At 38.9% G+C, this 14279-nt stretch overlaps 1 long non-coding RNA gene across 1 annotated transcript in view; it reads left to right on the forward strand.

Moving 5' to 3' along the window:
• The window catches only part of LOC309815238, a 1174291-nt gene that overhangs the window by 297029 nt on the left and 862983 nt on the right, over nucleotides 1–14279 (forward strand). The window lies entirely within an intron of this gene.

The raw sequence follows: 14279 nt of genomic DNA on the forward strand, positions 1-14279 counted from the left end.
AACTCTTCCTTATTCTGGAGTCCTGGAACACATCACTAATTCTCCTACATCATTTGACCTTTGTCAGAAACTTTTGCAGTAGGAGAAATGTGTTGAAGCCACATGTCCCCTTAGCTAATGAAAGTGTCATATTAAGTTGAATTTGCTTTGGGATTTGGGTCATTGCTGAAACAGTGTCTTGGAACATGTAATAACTGTAGGGAGCCAGGATTTCTGCTTCATTATTATTTGAGAGATGTTCCCTCTGAGAACAGGACATGTGTTTCTTCCTATATAAACCTTTCCCCAGGAAGGGACCTATAGGCCGTTTGGCCCATTGCACCAACAAGGCCTTGTCGCAGGAGGAAGGACACTCTATAGCACCTGATCCCAGCTGGTTTAAAGGCCTGGAGACATGGGCTTGCCCTTGCTCCCTGGGCAGAGTTAGATTCATGACTTCACTCTTCACGGTTTTACAAGGTTATTACACTCCATTTCTCTTTCTAAAATCCCTCCTCTTCCTTAATTTCTGTTCAGACAAAAATGCCATCCCCCATTACACATCATTTTACCATATTTATGGACTAAATTCAAGTGCCGCCTATTTTTTATGAACTTCTCAGCTGTGCTTGTTTCTCTCCCTGGGAACAATCATTTCCTTTATTACACTTTTATTCCTTGTCTTGTCTCTCATTCCCCTCACTTTAGATATAACTGTGACCTTCTGAATCCCCAGACTTGGTATGTCATCTTCAGAGAAATCTCAGTAGATTTTTGCTACATATGTATTTTTTTTTCCACAGTGGAATAATAGGATTTTGTACATATACTCAAAACAGTGGTGTTCCTTCTTCTCCCTGGCAAAGCTCATAATATAAATTTCTCTCTAACTTGCTATTCTTGTTTGCTCCTTGGTGTCTTTTTTCATTATTAGTTCCATATTTCCTCCAGTACCTTAGGCACAGCAAACTTCTCAGTTGAATGAGTTAGCATTTTTCACATTGAGTTTTACACAGCTGTATCTCACCTGTGTTTCCAAGCTCATTTTATTTTATTTTTTGTATTGTTTTATCTTTGCTCACTGATATTTGCAACATCTCTTAGATTAGTAACATCAGGAAAATCTCACTAACTTGATGGTCACTCTTTCTCCTGGATCTTTATTAAGATATAAAGATTTAACACCAATTCCTCAGTACTGTACTAGTCATTTTGGTTTCACACAAGCCTTTGAGGCAGAATGAGAAAGGATGCTGTAGGTGTGTTGGCCTGTTGTATTAATACCTTACCTTGCATGTCATCTGGATCTGCTAATTTATACATCCTCCTTAGATTTTCTAACTCTTCATTCACTTCTACTTTTCCATAAGAAATTCTTTTGATAAGATTATCATCACTTATTAACTGTCCATATTTAGAGTCTTTCAGAGTTAAAGATGGACTCCTTCTGCCTCCATAAATTGTTGTAGAGGGTGGGAGATTAATCAACATTAATTGAGTCTTATTATGTTTAACCATGTTAATATTCCATTCAATGGGAAGCACCCCCATATTAGGAGATTTTCTAACCTCCTTTTAGTAGATTTTTGAAGGTTAGGTGCAGAGAGGTTAAGCAACTTTATTATTGGCACATGGCGAAAAAGTGGCTGGGCTGGGATTTGAACACAGGCCTCTCTGGCTTCACAGTCCAGGCAGCATCTAGTGCACCAACCAACTATGGAGGGTCCATCAGACAGGCAGCAACACTGCTCTGTGGCCTGTTGGCTCTTGGCCAAGAGTTTTGGTGTACCTGGTGAAAATGAAGAGAAAGCATCCGGTGAGGAAGGTAGTCAGGGCACCACTGAGAATGAAGCAACCACAATGTGCTCTGGGAAGGAATTCAGGAATTCCACAGGGGAAGGTGGCGTCTAAAAGGCTTATCTAAAAAGTACCTGTGTGCCACCTCCTCCCTTTGTGATCTCCCTCTTACCATTCCCCCACAACTTAACACACACCTTCTGACTATGCTTGGCTCCCTGGGTCTGCTGCAGGAAACTTTTAGCCTGTTTAATATTCATATTATGATATTATTCTTTTAAGATCATGGATCTGTTTTCCTACCACTGTCTCTAGTGAGACATGAATTTGGAAAGACACAGCTATATCACTTTCTCAGGAGAAAGGTAACAGAGCAGTATAAGGAAAAGCACAGAGAAAAGTTATGGTAAGTGTATCCAAGCTCGCCTTTCATGAACTTGAGGGAGGGATTTTGTCCAAATGGGCTCAGTGCCTTGGACACCTGCTCCCTGTTGTTGGTTTGGCTGCAGCTGCTTTATGAGATTCTCTCAGTCACCCTCCTGCCACAGAGCTTTATTTTCTGATCTGCATTGACCCTTGGGTGGCCCCCATGGAGCCTACCTTGTCTGGGGCTTGGGACTTGTTCCCCTGGGTCTCAGCATTGGACCAGTCCTTCCAACTTCCATCCCCACAACAACTGCTTGGAACTAACCCAGCCTAGGTCAGATTCTTGGTCAGCTCACCCAGAGGAGAGGTCAGGTTGGATAAAGGGTTGGTCTCTTGGAACAGGGAGGAGCCAAGGGCCAAGTGCTAGAGATGGTGTGTTCTGTAATAGTCATTCTCAGGTTCGTCTAGATTAAATTACAGTAGCTCAACTAATCAGCATAGGCTGTTGAGCACTTGCTACCCTGGAGTCCTATGCTAGGCATTTAAAGTGATATAGATGTCCCAAATAAGGTTGCTGGATTTAGTAAATAAAAATACATGACACGTAGTTAATTTGAATTTCAGATAAACAATATCTTTTTAGTGTAAGTTCCAAATATTGCATGGAAAGTTTTTTTCTAGATTGCATAGAAACTGTCTGGGTGTTAAGTAGCACAATTGCAGCTGACATCCCCTACACTGAATGAATTTGGAACATTGCATGGGACATATTTATACTAAAAAACTGTTTGTTGTTTATCTGAAATTCAAATTTAGCTAGGCATCCTGTATTTTACTTGGCAAACCTAGTCCCAAAGGAAGATGCCTTAACTCATGTAGTAAATACCTTGTTGGGAAGATGGAGTCAGTGAAGACCTGCAGCAGTCCTTGGCAGCTCATAATAAAGGCCAGATGACTGCCGTGAACAAGAGGAGAGTCAGGCTTAGTTTAACCTGCTAAATTGTTGTCATGGCCAGTGTAGACCCTCCTCTGGCCCGTCTGTCTATCTTTTATAAAAGGGATGTGTAGTGCAGTAAGAATGTGGTCTGTTGTCTCAGTGCTGCCAACTTTAGAACTGTTGGCAATCTGTGAATTTTATAGTGCATAAGTATCAGGGCAATGTTTTCAAGGAAGCCCATCCTGGGTGGATAGTCTAGCGCTTTGATGCTGTCCTCTTATTTAGGCCAACTCCAAATTCATGTGTGAAATTAACACCAGGAAAACATGAGCAAAACTCCAGCCTTGTAATTTTCTGGGTAACTGAGATTGCTTTCGCATAAATATTTATAATTTTGTTTTTCATCCTCAGGTTTGTATTTTCATCTTTTGGCATTAACTAATAAGTTCCCGTTTTCCGGTTGTGCCAGGCTAGAAAATCACCTATCAGCAGTGCTGAAGTAAAGATTTAGGCATCACAGGGGATGTTGTACTAAATGACTTCTAAGGTCTTTTCTGTTTTTTTTTTCTTTTTGATAGGAGAATTTTAATGTTTTTCATTTATCATTGTAAAACAAAGGACAATTTTATAACTTTTTTGTACGTAGCTGTTACATGTAGGCAATCCATCTGTTTTTTTTTTGAATTTTATTTTATTTTTTTATACAGCAGGTTCTTATTAGTCATCAATTTTATACACATCAGTGTATACATGTCAATTCCAATAGCCCAATTCATCACACCACCATCCCAACCGCCCTGCCCCCCCACGGCTTTCCCCCCTTGTTGTCCATACGTTTGTTCTCTACATCTGTGTGTCAACTTCTGCCCTGCAAACAGGTTCATCCGTACCATTTTTCTAGGTTCCACATATATGCGTTAATATACAATATTTGTTTTTCTCTTTCTGACTTACTTCACTCTCTATGACAGTCTCTAGATCCATCCACCTCTCAACAAATGACCCAATTTCGTTCCTTTTTATGGCTGCGTAATATTCCATTGTATATATGTACCACCTTTATCCATTCATCTGTCGATGGGCATTTAGGTTGCTTCCATGACCTGGCTATTGTAAATAGTGCTACAATGAACATTGGGGTGCATGTGTGTTTTTGAATTATGGTTTTCTTTGGGTATATGCCCAGTAGTGGGATTGCTGGATCATACGGTAATTCTATTTTTAGTTTTTTAAGGAACTTCCATACTGTTCTCCATAGTGGCTGTATCAGTTTACATTCCCACCAACAGTGCAAGAGGGTTCCCTTTTCTCCACACCCTTTCCAGCATTCGCTGTTTGTAGATTTTCTGATGATGCCCATTCTAACTGGTGTGAGGTGATTCCTCATTGTAGTTTTGATTTGCATTTCTCTAATAATTAGTGATGTTGAGCAGCTTTTCATGTGCTTCTTGGCCATCTGTATGTCTTCTTTGGAGAAATGTCTATTTAGGTCTTCTGCCCATTTTTGGATTGGGTTGTTTGTTTCTTTAATATTGAGCTGCATGAGCTGTTTATGTATTTTGGAGATTAATCCTTTGTTGATTCGTTTGCAAATATTTTCTCCCATTCTGAGGGTTGTCTTTTCGTCTCGTTTATGGTTTCCTTTGCTGTGCAAAAGCTTTGAAGTTTCATTAGGTCCCATTTGTTTATTTTTGTTTTTATTTCCATTACTCTAGGAGGTGGATCAAAAAGGTTCTTGCTGTGATTTATGTCAAAGAGTGTTCTTCCTATGTTTTCCTCTAAGAGTTTTATAGTGTCCAGTCTTACATTTAAGTCTCGAATCTATTTTGAGTTTATTTTTGTGTATGGTGTTAGGGAGTGTTCTAATTTCATTCTTTTACATGTAGCTGTCCAGTTTTCCCAGCACCACTTATTGAAGAGACTGTCTTTTCTCCATTGTATATCCTTGCCTCCTTTATCATAGATTAGTTGACTATAGGTGCCTGGGTTTATCTCTGGGCTTTCTATCTTGTTCCATTGATCTCTGTTTCTGTTTTTGTGCCAGTATTGTATTGTCTTGATTACTGTAACTTTGTAGTATAGTGTGAAGTCAAGGAGTCTGATTCATCCTGCTCCATTTTTTTCCCTCAACACTGCTTTGACTATTGGGGGTTTTGTGTGTTTCCATACAAATTTTAAGACTTTTTGTTCTAGTTCCGTAAAAAACGCCATTGGTAATTTGATAGGGATTGCATTGAATCTGTAGATTGCTTTGGGAAGTATAGTCATTTCACAATATTGATTCTTCCAATCCAAGGACATGGTATATCTCTCCACCTGTTGGTATCATCTTTAATTTCATTCATCAGTGTCTTATAGTTTTCTGCATACAGGTCTTTTGTCTCCCTAGGTAGGTTTATTCCTACGTATTTATTCTTTTTGTTGCAGTGGTAAATGGGAGTGTTTCCTTAATTTCTCTTTCAGATTTTTCACCAGTGTACAGGAATGCAAGAGATTTCTGTGCATTAATTTTGTATCCTGCAACTTTACCAAATTCATTGATTAGCTCTAGTAGTTTTCTGGTGGCATTTTTAGGATTCTCTATGTATAGTATCATGTCATCTGCAAACATTGACAGTTGTACTACTTCTTTTCCAATTTGTATTCCTTTTATTTCTTTTTCTTCTCTGATTGCTGTAGCTAGGACTTCCAAAACTATGTTGAATAATAGTGGTGAGAGCGGACATCCTTGTCTTGTTCCTGATCTTAGAGGAAATGCTTTCAGTTTTTCACCATTGAGAATGAGGTTTCCTGTGGGTTTGTTGCATATGGCCTTTATTATGTTGAGGTAGCTCCCCTCTATGCCCACTTTCTGGAGAGTTTTTATCATAAATGGCTGTTGAATTTTGTCAAAAGCTTTTTCTGCATCTATTGAGATGATCATGTGGTTTTTATTCAATTTGTTAATATGGTGTATCACAGTGATTGATTTGCGTATATTGAAGAACCCTTGCATCCCTGGGATAAATCCCACTTGGTCGTGGTGTATGATCCTTTTAATGTGTTGTTGCATTCTGTTTGCTAGTATTTTGTTGAGGATTTTTGCATCTATATTCATGAGTGATATCGGTCAGTAATTTTCTTTTTTTGTAGTATCTTTGTCTGGTTTGGGTATCAAGGTGATGGTGGCCTTGTAGAATGAGGAGTGTTCCTTCCTTTGCAATTTTTTGGAAGAGTTTGAGAAGGATGGGTGTTAGCTCTTCTCTAAATGCTTGACAGAATTCACCTGTGAGCCATCTGGTCCTGGACTTTTGTTTGTTGGAAGATTTTTTTTTTTTTCGTGGTATGCGGGCCTCTCACTGTTGTGGTCTCTCCCGTTGTGGAGCACAGGCTCTGGATGCGCAGGCTCAGCAGCCATGGCTCACAGGCCCAGCCGCTCCGCAGCATGTGGGATCTTCCCAGACCGGGGCATGAACCCGTGTCCCCTGCATCGGCAGGTGGACTCTCAACCACGGCACCACCAGGGAAGCCCTTTTGGAAGATTTTTAATCACAGTTTCAATTTCATTGCTTGTGTTTGGTCTGCTCATATTATCTATTTCTTCCTGGTTCAGTCTTGGAAGATTATACCTTTCTAAGAATTTGTCCATTTTATTGGCTTAGAGTTGCTTGTAGTGGTCTCTTAGGATGCTTTGTGTTTCTGCGGTGTCTGTTGTAATGTCTCCGTTTTCATTTCTAATTTTATTGATTTGAGTCCTTTCCCTCTTTTTCTTGATGAGTCTGGCTAATGGTTTATCAATTTTGTTTATCTTCTCAAAGAACCAGCTTTTAGTTTTATTGATCTTTGCTATTGTTTTCTTTGTTTCTATTTCATTTATTTCAGCTCTGATCTTTATGATTTCTTTCCTCCTGCTAACTTTGGGTTTTGTTTGTTCTTATTTCTCTTGTTCCTTTAGGTGTAAGGTTAGATTGTTTATTTGAGATTTTTCTTGTTTCTTGAGGTAGGCTTGTTATAGTTATAAAATTCCCTCTTAGAACTGCTTTTGCTGCATCCCATAGGTTTTGGATCGTCGCGTTTTCATTGTCATTTGTCTCTAGGTATTTTTTGATTTCCTCTTTGATTTCTTCAGTGATCTCTTGGTTGTTTAGTAATGCATTGTTTAGCCTCCATGTGTTTGTAGTTTTAACGTTTTTTTCCCTGTAATTGATTTCTAATCTCATAGCCTTGTGGTCAGAAAAGATGCTTGATATGATTTCAATTTTCTTAAATTTACTGAGGCTTGATTTGTGACCCAAGATGTGATCTATCCTGGAGAATGTTCTGTGCACACTTGAGAAGAAAGTGTAATCTGCTGTTTTTGGATGGAATGTCCTATAAATATCAATTAAATCTATCTGGTCTGTTGTGTCATTTAAAGCTTCTGTTTCCTTATTCATTTTCATTTTGGATGATCTGTCCATTGGTGTAAGTGAGGTGTTAAAAGTCCCCCACTATTATTGTGTTACTGTCGATTTCCTCTTTTATAGCTGTTAGCAGTTGCCTTATGTATTGAGTTGCTCCTGTGTTGGGTGCATATATATTTATAATTGTTATATCTTCTTCTTGGATTGATCCCTTGATCATTATGTAGTGTCCTTCCTTGTCTCTTGTAACATTCTTTATTTTAAAGTCTATTTTATCTGATATGAGTATTGCTACTCCAGCTTTCTTTTGATTTCCATTTGCATGGAATATCTTTTGCCATCCCCTCTCTTTCAGTCTGTATGTGTCCCTAGGTCTGAAGTGGGTCTTTGTAGACTGCAATTATATGGGTCTTGTTTTTGTATCCATTCAGCCAGCCTGTGTCTTTTGGTTGGAGCATTTAATCCATTCACGTTTAAGGTAATTATCGATATGTATGTTCCTATGACCATTTTCTTAATTGTTTTGGGTTTGTTTTTGTAGGTCGTTTTCTTCTCCTGTGTTTCCCAGTTAGAGAAGTTCCTTTAGCATTTGTTGTAGAGCTGGTTTGGTGGTGCTGAATTCTCTTAGCTTTTGCTTGTCAGTAAGGCTTTTGATTTCTCCATCGAATCTGAATGAGATCCTTGCTGGGTAGAGTAATCTTGGTTGTAGGTTCTTCCCTTTCATCGCTTTAAGTATATCACGCCACTCCCTTCTGGCTAGTCGAGTTTCTGCTGAGAAATCAGCTGTTAACCTTATGGGAATTCCCTGGTATGTTATTTGTCATTTTTCCCTTGCTGCTTTCAATAATTTTTCTTTGTCTTTAATTTTTGCCAATTTGATTACTATGTATCTTGGCGTGTTTCTCCTTGGGTTTATCCTGTATGGGACTCGCTATGCTTCTGGACTTGGGTGGCTATTTACTTTCCTATGTTAGGGAAGTTTTCATCTATAATCTCTTCAAATATTTTCTCAGGTCCTTTCTCTCTCCCTTCTCCTTCTGGGACCCCTATAATGCAAATGTTGTTGCGTTTAATATTGTCCCAGAGGTCTCTTAGGCTGTCTTCATTTCTTTTCATTATTTTTTCTTTATTCTGTTCCACAGCAGTGAATTCCACCATTCTGTCTTCCCGGTCACTTATCCGTTCTTCTGCCTCAGTTATTCTGCTATTGATTCCTTCTAGTGTAGTTTTCAGTTATTGTATTGTTCATCTCTGTTCTTTAATTCTTCTAGGTCTTCGTTAAACATTTCTTTCATCTTCTCGATCTTTGCTTCCATTCTTTTAACGAGGTCCTGGATCATCTTCACTATCATTTTTCTGAATTCTTTTTCTGGAAGGTTGCCTATCTCCACTTCATTTAGTTGTTTTTCTGGGGTTTTATCTTGTTCCTTCATCTGGTAGATAGCCCTCTGCCTTTTCATCTTGTCTATCTTTCTCTGAATGTGGTTTTTGATCCACAGGCTGCAGGATTGTATGTTCTTCTTCTTCTGTCTTCCCTCTGGTGGATGAGACTGTCTAAGAGGCTTGTGTAAGTTTCCTTATGGGAGGGACTGGTGGTGGGTAGAGCTGACTGTTGCTCTGGTGGGCAGAGCTCAGTAAAACTTTCATCCGCTTGACTGCTGATGGGTGGGGCTGGGTCCCTCCCTGTTGGTTGTTTGACCTGAGGCAACCCAACACTGGAGCCTACCCGGGCTCTTTGGTGGGGCTAATGACAGACTCTGTGAGGGCTCCCGCCAAGGAGTACTTCCCAGAACTTCTGCTGCCAGTGTCCTTGTCCTTACAGTGAGGCACAGCCACCCCCCGCCTCTGCAGGAGACCCTCCAACACTGGCAGGTAGGTCTGGTTCAGTGTCCCCTGGGGTCACTGCTCCTTCCCCTGGGTCCTGATGTGTACAGCACTTTGTTTGTGCCCTCCAAGAGTGGATTCTCTGTTTCCCCTAGCCCCGTCGAAGTCCTGCAATCAAATCCCGCTAGGCTTCAAAGTCTGATTCTCTAGGAATTCCTCCTCCCGTTGCCGGGCCCCCAGGTTGGGAAGCCCGATGTGGGGCTCAGAACCTTCACTCCAGTGGGTGGACTTCTGTGGTATAAGTGTTCTGCAGTCTGTGAGTCACCCACCCAGCAGTTATGGGATTTGATTTTACTGTGATTGCACCCCTCTACCACCTCATTGTGGCTTCTCCTTTGTCTTTGGATGTGGGGTATCTTCTTTGGTGAGTTCCAGTGTCTTCCTGTCGATGACTGTCCAGCAGCTAGTTGTGATTCTGGTGTTCTCACAAGAGGGAGTGAGTCACGTCCTTCTACTCTGCCATCTTGGTTCCTCCCTAAGGTCTTTTCTGTTTATGAGATTCTGTTATTCTATTTCCTTGGTGACTCAAAATAGAATTATATACTGATTTTCCTGTAGTACTCAAAACTTGTAGTTGACAACAAAAGGGATTAGAAATATTGATGATCACACCTGTCTTTTGTGTAGGTTTAATCAAGTGATATATTACTGAAATTTGTCTTTTGATAATAATGATTTAATTGCTTAGCAACTGTTTATATAATGTTGGCCAATGAAAAATTCAGAATTCAGGCTGTCTAAGCAATGAACTGGTCTGAAAGATAACAGCATTATGACTGGAAAAGAATGAGATATATAATATAGGAGTCATTTAGAGGAAGATGTGATAGAAGAGTCATTCTCAAACAGTGGATGATGATCCTCATGACTCAGAGTCATCTGGGAAGTTTAAAAAAACACAGGTTGCGAGAACTCACCTTGGAAATTCTGATTAGTAGATCTGGTTTATGACAATGGAATCATCTGATCCTTCCAAAAGCTGGGCTCTGGGCTTCTACCTGCTTAACAAAAACTGAGCACTCCCACACTTGCCAGTATCTGTGAGCATGCACGTGGGATGGGGTTATCTTGGGAAGCAACTCTTTCTCAGAGTCCCAAACATGATTTTGGGCAGCCCATCCCTCACCACTGCCCTCCAATTCCCTTTAGTTTCTCTAGCACCTGTCACTTACTGTGCCAAACTCTATGCATCTCATACCCTGCTTCTCCTGATGCCTGGTCCCTTCTCCCCAGGCATCAGTAAAATCTAGAAAACCACTCATTAGAGGAAAAAAAAAGTTCCTCCATGCCCTACGTTCCTTCTTACCCTCATAAGTAAGCCTTAAGGTGGCAGATGGGATCCTGAAGAGAAAGATTAACTTTCTGTTTGCAGTCTTTTGGAGCTACTGTAACAGAATACCACAGACTGGGTGGCTTATAAACAGCAGGAATTTATTGTTTATAGTTCTGGAGGCTGGAAGTCCAAGATCAGGGTGCCAGCATGGTCCGGTGAGGGCTCTCTTCTGGGTCACGGACTTCTATAGTATCTCATGTGGTGGTAGGTGATAGGGAGCTCTGTGAGATATCTTTTATAAACATTAATCCTATTAATGAGGGCTCCACCCACATGACCTAATCACCCCCCCCCCAAACCCTACCTGTTAATGCCCTCACCTTTGGAGGTTTCAACATATACGTTTTTTGGGAAAAAAAATATTCAGAGCATAGTACTTACCAATGGATCATGCCAAATTGGAAGGTGCTTCTATACTATATGTATTTCAGTAGATTTGTAAATCTGCAGAATAGTGTTTCTTTCCATTTTATAGTTTGGCCAATAAGTGGTTCACATTGCTGCAGGTTGAAATTAGTGAGTAAAGATTTTTTGCTTTTAGTGTGGACCTTCCCCAAACCACCAAATATACTGCTTGCATAATGCATTCTGTTTCCACAGAAAGAGACAGTTACTTGCCCAGTCTGACTTGACTTAACTTACAAAGGTGTTTGAAGGCTTATGTTAACTTGTTTGGTTTTCTTTTGGTTCAGGTTTCACTTCCTCCTTAGTAATTGCTTTTGGAAAAGGCATTTAACAGAAAAGCTAGCTGTTGTATCTAAAGATTGATTATACCCTTTCTTCCATTTCTCTGTCCTTATCAATTTTATGTGACATATGTGAAAGTCAATATAATGTTCATCTTTCATGACTGCATGAAAAAATACTCAGCTATAAGAATCTTCTAAAAAAACAGACTTTCCTCCTATCCCTTAAATCAATATTGGACATAATGTTTACCATTAATATTTTCTAATATGTCCTTGCATATTTTGAAAGTCTTTTTTCTTTCTCTTTGAATATTATGTGTAGTAATTTTAGAAAATGTGGGAAAAGAAGTTTATTAAGAAAATAAAAAACGTTTGCAATTTCACCCTCCAGAGAAACTCATTATTAATACATATACATTTTTTGCAATCACTGATAAATTATATGTTGATATGTGCATAGAATATATATTCTCTTTTTTTTCAGATACAAGTGAGAGCATATTCACACAATTCTACATTTATTTTAATTTACCAGTATATATTGCAGTCACTGTATATCAGTATATGCAGAGCTACTTCATTCTTTTTTGAGGCTGCATATTATTCCATTGTAATGAAGTCCCTTCATTTATTTAACTAGTCCCCCAATGATGCCTATTTAAATTGTTAAATTTAAATGCCTAATTAAATTGTTTAAATTATTAAAACTAATAATGTTTAGTTATTAAAAATGTGACATTGAATATCCCTGAACCTGTATGATTTTGTCCAAATGGACTGATACTGCAGGATACAGTGCTAGCAGCGTCAGAAGTTTGATGGTTATAGCCAAATTGCTCTCCAGAGAGGTTATAGCAATGAATATTTCCATCAGCAGTGTTTGATAGTGTCTGCTTTCCCACACACTCACATTATTAAACACTTTGGACCTTGTCATTCTGATGGGTGACACTTACCTCATTGAATTTGCATTTCACACTATGAAAGAGTATGAGCATCTTTTCCTATGTTTAAGAGCTATTTTAATTTCCTTTTTATCTATATTCACTCTTTATATCACTTAGACATTTTTCTATACCTTTTATTGTCTTTTTAAAATTTATTTTTAGGAGCCTTTTGAATAGTAAAGAAAGTTAGCCCTTTGATTCTTAATTGCTTTCTTGCAATTTTTTTTCCACTTTGCTATGGTCAAGGGTGTTTTTAATTTTGTTAATATTTTTTCCTCATGTGTAGGTATTTTTTAAAGGTTTTGTGTCATCAAATTTATCAATATTTTCTTGTGTGCATTCTAGATTTTTCATTTTCTGTGGAAATAATTTTTTCTTTCTAAAATTATATATGATTTTTTCATGTTTCACTTTTTTTGTTTCATTTTAACTTTACTTTGGTTAAGATTGGAGGCATTAATTAAAGTGCTTTTCCCCCCCAGATGACTACTTGTTTAATTACATATTAAGTAAGCTACCTTTTCTTCTTTGTTTTGAATATCACTTTAAACACATGAAATTTCTGTATCTATTTGTGTCTATATCTGGAATGTCTATTCTGATCCATTTGTCTATCCATGTGCCAATACCTTTCTGTTTGAGTTATTGTAACTTTAAAATATGTCTTAATATAGGGTAGGACTAGTGCCCTCTCATTACTTTCGTTTTTCCAGAATCGTCTCTTTTACAAAAGTCTTGGTATTTTTATGTATTTCCATATTTGGGGGCATTTGGTTTATTTAAGAATTTTAACCATTGTAAGTGATAGTTGTAAGATTTACTATCAAAAATAATGTTTACATTTTCTTGTAAATAGTCTTTTACCACACTTCAATTTATTTCTTTATAAAGAATACTAGATGTGAGGGCCTCCCTGGTGGCGCAGTGGTTGAGAGTCCGCCTGCCGATGCAGGGGATACGGGTTCGTGCCCCGGTCTGGGAGGATCCCATATGCCGCGGAGCGGCTGGGCCCGTGAGCCATGGCCGCTGGGCCTGCGCATCCGGAGCCTGTGCTCCGCAACGGGAGAGGTCACAACAGTGAGAGGCCCGCATACCGCAAAAAAAAAAAAAAAAAAAAAAGAATACTAGATGTGAGATTATTGGATAAAAATGAACAAGCTTTCTGCAAGGCTGTTAATGCATATTGTCACACTAACTTTCCAGAATCTAAAAGTATGTCAGAGGATGTATTAGTTGTCATTGTTATACAAAAAAATTACCCCCAAAGTTAGCAACTGATAAGTGTTTGTTATCTCCCAGTTTCTGAGGGTCAGATATCCCAGCATGATTCTACTCAGTTAGGGTTTCTCACAGGGCTGCAGTCAAGGTATTGGCTAGTGCTACAGTCAAGGCTCAAATGAGGGAGCGTTTGCCTTCAAGTTCACTCATGTGGCTGTAGGCAGACCTCAAGTCCTTGTTGGTTCCTTCCTGGCCAGAGGTATCAGTTCCTTGCCACACTGGCTTCTCTATAGGGCAGCTCACAATATGGCAGCTGGCTTCTCTGAGTGAGCAGGGAAGAGAGTGAAAGAGAACAAGCAATATGGAAGGCACAGTTTTTCTGTAAGTTAACCTTGGAAATGAAATTTCACACTTTTTCTGTATTCTGTTAAAAGCAAGTTACTAAGTCAGGCCCACACTTGAGGTAAAGGGACTACACAGGGTATTAATACCAGGAAGCAGGAATCATGGCAGACATCTTCAAGGCTACCTACCACAGAGCACTAGTTTCATTGCATCATCACCAGCACTGTTTGTTTTTATATTTTAAAACCTTTTCAGTTTGATAAGTAAAAATAATCATATTTCACTGTAATTTTATTTTTTATTTCTTTTATTACTAATAAAGAAGAAGTTTCATTTATTGTTTATTGGTTGTTTTTAATTTTATTCTTTAAATTGTCTATTTATCCCCCCCCCAATTTTTTC

This window comes from Mesoplodon mirus (assembly GCF_964341445.2).
Source record: "Mesoplodon mirus genome assembly, chromosome: 14".
In the NCBI taxonomy this organism is placed as follows: domain Eukaryota; kingdom Metazoa; phylum Chordata; class Mammalia; order Artiodactyla; family Ziphiidae; genus Mesoplodon; species Mesoplodon mirus.